This window comes from Triticum dicoccoides, unplaced genomic scaffold, assembly GCF_002162155.2.
Source record: "Triticum dicoccoides isolate Atlit2015 ecotype Zavitan unplaced genomic scaffold, WEW_v2.0 scaffold119414, whole genome shotgun sequence".
Classification (NCBI taxonomy): domain Eukaryota; kingdom Viridiplantae; phylum Streptophyta; class Magnoliopsida; order Poales; family Poaceae; genus Triticum; species Triticum dicoccoides.
The window spans coordinates 1-4,621 of record NW_021183242.1 but is presented as its reverse complement, the minus strand read 5'-3'; the positions used below and the strand labels follow the sequence as shown (position 1 = coordinate 4,621).

The following is a 4,621-nucleotide window of genomic DNA, read 5'->3' as shown; positions in this document are numbered from 1 at the left end:
TTATAATTATTTTTTGCGCCTTGTGACAAACATATCGCACGTGCGCGATATATATTAATCCCGTTATATTATTTTTGATGTTTGCGATATGTTTAAGCTCGATGCTCATTGCTCGCGCGTCTTGGGGCGGCTTTGTGGCGCGAAGAGCGCTTTCTGAAAGGGGTGGAAAAAACTCGTGTTGCTGCGGTATGGAGGGAGGGGTGGAAACCGTGGAAAACTCGTCTCCGTGATTGAGCGGGAGAGTAAGTAGTATAGGACATTATCCATTGTTAGGGAACGGTTGTAATGGTAGTGAGAATGTAGAATCGTCTTTGGAGCGGACCTGGGAGTGGCAAGCATAAGGGACGAAGACGGGGAAACATGTCGGATGCGATCATACCAGCACTAAAGCACCGGATCCCATCAGAACTCCGTAGTTAAGCGTGCTTGGGCGAGAGTAGTACTAGGATGGGTGACCTCCTGGGAAGTCCTCGTGTTGCATTCCTTTTATAATTATTTTTTGCGCCTTGTGACAAACATATCGCACGTGCGCGATATATATTAATCCCGTTATATTATTTTTGACGTTTGCGATATGTTTAAGCTCGATGCTCATTGCTCGCGCGTCTTGGGGCGGCTTTGTGGCGCGAAGAGCGCTTTCTGAAATGGGTGGAAAAAACTCGTGTTGCTGCGGTATGGAGGGAGGGGTGGAAACCGTGGAAAACTCGTCTCCGTGATTGAGCGGGAGAGTAAGTAGTATAGGATATTATCCATTGTTAGGGAACGGTTGTAATGGTAGTGAGAATGTAGAATCGTCTTTGGAGCGGACCTGGGAGTGGCAAGCATAAGGGACGAAGACGGGGAAACATGTTGGATGCGATCATACCAGCACTAAAGCACCGGATCCCATCAGAACTCCGAAGTTAAGCGTGCTTGGGCGAGAGTAGTACTAGGATGGGTGACCTCCGAGGAAGTCCTCGTGTTGCATTCCTTTTATAATTATTTTTTGCGCCTTGTGACAAACATATCGCACGTGCGCGATATATATTAATCCCGTTATATTATTTTTGACGTTTGCGATATGTTTAAGCTCGATGCTCATTGCTCGCGCGTCTTGGGGCGGCTTTGTGGCGCGAAGAGCGCTTTCTGAAAGGGGTGGAAAAAACTCGTGTTGCTGCGGTATGGAGAGAGGGGTGGAAACCGTGGAGAACTCGTCTCCGTGATTGAGCGGGAGAGTAAGTAGTATAGGACATTATCCATTGTTAGGGAACAGTTGTAATGGTAGTAAGAATGTAGAATCGTCTTTGGAGCGGACCTGGGAGTGGCAAGCATAAGGGACGAAGACGGGGAAACATGTCGGATGCGATCATACCAGCACTAAAGCACCAGATCCCATCAGAACTCCAAAGTTAAGCGTGCTTGGGCGAGAGTAGTACTAGGATGGGTGACCTCCTGGGAAGTCCTCGTGTTGCATTCCTTTTATAATTATTTTTTGCGCCTTGTGACAAACATATCGCACGTGCGCGATATATATTAATCCCGTTATATTATTTTTGACGTTTGCGATATGTTTAAGCTCGATGCTCATTGCTCGCGCGTCTTGGGGCGGCTTTGTGGCGCGAAGAGCGCTTTCTGAAAGGGGTGGGAAAAACTCGTGTTGCTGCGGTATGGAGGGAGGGGTGGAAACCGTGGAAAACTCGTCTCCGTGATTGAGCGGGAGAGTAAGTAGTATAGGACATTATCCATTGTTAGGGAACGGTTGTAATGGTAGTGAGAATGTAGAATCGTCTTTGGAGCGGACCTGGGAGTGGCAAGCATAAGGGACGAAGACGGGGAAACATGTCGGATGCGATCATACCAGCACTAAAGCACCGGATACCATCAGAACTCCGAAGTTAAGCGTGCTTGGGCGAGAGGAGTACTAGGATGGGTGACCTCCTGGGAAGTCCTCGTGTTGCATTCCTTTTATAATTATTTTTTGCGCCTTGTGACAAACATATCGCACGTGCGCGATATATATTAATCCCGTTATATTATTTTTGACGTTTGCGATATGTTTAAGCTCGATGCTCATTGCTCGCGCGTCTTGGGGCGGCTTTGTGGCGCGAAGAGCGCTTTCTGAAAGGGATGGAAAAAACTCGTGTTGCTGCGGTATGGAGGGAGGGGTGGAAACCGTGGAAAACTCGTCTCCGTGATTGAGCGGGAGAGTAAGTAGTATAGGACATTATCCATTGTTAGGGAACGGTTGTAATGGTAGTGAGAATGTAGAATCGTCTTTGGAGCGGACCTGGGAGTGGCAAGCATAAGGGACGAAGACGGGGAAACATGTCGGATGCGATCACACCAGCACTAAAGCACCGGATCCGATCAGAACTCCGAAGTTAAGCGTGCTTGGGCGAGAGTAGTACTAGGATGGGTGACCTCCTGGGAAGTCCTCGTGTTGCATTCCTTTTATAATTATTTTTTGCGCCTTGTGACAAACATATCGCACGTGCGTGATATATATTAATCCCGTTATATTATTTTTGACGTTTGCGATATGTTTAAGCTCGATGCTCATTGCTCGCGCGTCTTGGGGCGGCTTTGTGGCGCGAAGAGCGCTTTCTGAAAGGGGTGGAAAAAACTCGTGTTGCTGCGGTATGGAGGGAGGGGTGGAAACCGTGGAAAACTCGTCTCCGTGATTGAGCGGGAGAGTAAGTAGTATAGGACATTATCCATTGTTAGGGAACGGTTGTAATGATAGTGAGAATGTAGAATCGTCTTTGGAGCGGACCTGGGAGTGGCAAGCATAAGGGACGAAGACGGGGAAACATGTCGGATGCGATCATACCAGCACTAAAGCACCGGATCCCATCAGAACTTCGAAGTTAAGCGTGCTTGGGCGAGAGTAGTACTAGGATGGGTGACCTCCTGGGAAGTCCTCGTGTTGCATTCCTTTTATAATTATTTTTTGCGCCTTGTGACAAACATATCGCACGTGCGCGATATATATTAATCCCGTTATATTATTTTTGACGTTTGCGATATGTTTAAGCTCGATGCTCATTGCTCGCGCGTCTTGGGGCGGCTTTGTGGCGCGAAGAGCGCTTTCTGAAAGGGGTGGAAAAAACTCGTGTTGCTGCGGTATGGAGGGAGGGGTGGAAACCGTGGAAAACTCGTCTCCGTGATTGAGCGGGAGAGTAAGTAGTATAGGACATTATCCATTGTTAGGGAACGGTTGTAATGGTAGTGAGAATGTAGAATCGTTTTTGGAGCGGACCTGGGAGTGGCAAGCATAAGGGACGAAGACGGGGAAACAAGTCGGATGCGATCATACCAGCACTAAAGCACCGGATCCCATCAGAACTCCGAAGTTAAGCGTGCTTGGGCGAGAGTAGTACTAGGATGGGTGACATCCTGGGAAGTCCTCGTGTTGCATTCCTTTTATAATTATTTTTTGCGCCTTGTGACAAACATATCGCACGTGCGCGATATATATTAATCCCGTTATATTACTTTTGACGTTTGCGATATGTTTAAGCTCGATGCTCATTGCTCGCGCGTCTTGGGGCGGCTTTGTGGCGCGAAGAGCGCTTTCTGAAAGGGGTGGAAAAAACTCGTGTTGCTGCGGTATGTAGGGAGGGGTGGAAACCGTGGAAAACTCGTCTCCGTGATTGAGCGGGAGAGTAAGTAGTATAGGACATTATCCATTGTTAGGGAACGGTTGTAATGGTAGTGAGAATGTAGAATCGTCTTTGAAGCGGACCTGGGAGTGGCAAGCATAAGGGACGAAGACGGGGAATCATGTCGGATGCGATCATACCAGCACTAAAGCACCGGATCCCATCAGAACTCCGAAGTTAAGCGTGCTTGGGCGAGAGTAGTACTAGGATGGGTGACCTCCTGGGAAGTCCTCGTGTTGCATTCCTTTTATAATTATTTTTTGCGCCTTGTGACAAACATATCGCACGTGCGCGATTGTCACACCGTAGCTAGTCATGCATTAGAGTGTTGCATCGTGTTTACTCTTTCATCAGAAACTTGAAATGGGGATCTGTGAAACCCTCAGAACCATTTTGAAAATGACCCAAATAAAAATTTCTCCAAAAGGGTCCAAGAAAATGCTCATGTTGCTCTCTGAAAATATTGGACAGAGATAAAAATCAAACCAATATTTTTAGTGGCTCATGGACATTTATTTTGGGCATTTTGAATTAATGCATAAATATTTGCATTGGAAATATATTAATTATATATATTAATATATGCCCAAATATTATGCCAATTATAAAAGAGCTCTGGAATAATATAAATAGCTCCTGCAAAAATTGGCATAAGTTAAATAAATGATTTAATATATTATTTAAATCAAAACAAATGTCAGAAATTAAAAAAACAGAAAAATATATAACAGGAGGAGCTTACCTGGGCTCCTCCACTGTGCGGCCCAGCCAGCTGGCTGGCCCAGCCAGCAGCCGGCCCAGCCCACCTCCCTCCTCTGTCGTCTTCGTCCCGACAGAGGGAGGGGAGTGTGGCCGGCGCGCGCGCGCGCCACCGCGCCACGCCACCTGCTCGCCTGCTTGCCTGCCCTCCCCTCCTCGCTCGATGCCCTGGACGACGCCACGCCTCTCCCCCTGCTCTCTCTCACTCTCCCCCGGCTCTC

General features: G+C 47.6%; 8 non-coding genes across 8 annotated transcripts; all 8 read left to right on the top strand.

The window, feature by feature from the left end:
• The first annotated feature begins 365 nt into the window (after window positions 1-365).
• On the top strand, window positions 366-484 carry LOC119343215. Its single transcript, XR_005165961.1, has one exon. It is a non-coding gene; the product is annotated as a 5S ribosomal RNA (ribosomal RNA).
• A 367-nt stretch (window positions 485-851) lies between these two features.
• LOC119343217 lies at window positions 852-970 on the top strand. The gene has a single exon (XR_005165963.1). It is a non-coding gene; the product is annotated as a 5S ribosomal RNA (ribosomal RNA).
• A 367-nt stretch (window positions 971-1,337) lies between these two features.
• LOC119343218 lies at window positions 1,338-1,456 on the top strand. The gene has a single exon (XR_005165964.1). It is a non-coding gene; the product is annotated as a 5S ribosomal RNA (ribosomal RNA).
• A 367-nt stretch (window positions 1,457-1,823) lies between these two features.
• LOC119343214 lies at window positions 1,824-1,942 on the top strand. The gene has a single exon (XR_005165960.1). It is a non-coding gene; the product is annotated as a 5S ribosomal RNA (ribosomal RNA).
• A 367-nt stretch (window positions 1,943-2,309) lies between these two features.
• On the top strand, window positions 2,310-2,428 carry LOC119343212. Its single transcript, XR_005165959.1, has one exon. It is a non-coding gene; the product is annotated as a 5S ribosomal RNA (ribosomal RNA).
• A 367-nt stretch (window positions 2,429-2,795) lies between these two features.
• LOC119343216 lies at window positions 2,796-2,914 on the top strand. Its single transcript, XR_005165962.1, has one exon. It is a non-coding gene; the product is annotated as a 5S ribosomal RNA (ribosomal RNA).
• Window positions 2,915-3,281: 367 nt separating this feature from the next.
• LOC119343211 lies at window positions 3,282-3,400 on the top strand. Its single transcript, XR_005165958.1, has one exon. It is a non-coding gene; the product is annotated as a 5S ribosomal RNA (ribosomal RNA).
• Window positions 3,401-3,767: 367 nt separating this feature from the next.
• On the top strand, window positions 3,768-3,886 carry LOC119343210. The gene has a single exon (XR_005165957.1). It is a non-coding gene; the product is annotated as a 5S ribosomal RNA (ribosomal RNA).
• The last annotated feature ends 735 nt before the right edge of the window (window positions 3,887-4,621 follow it).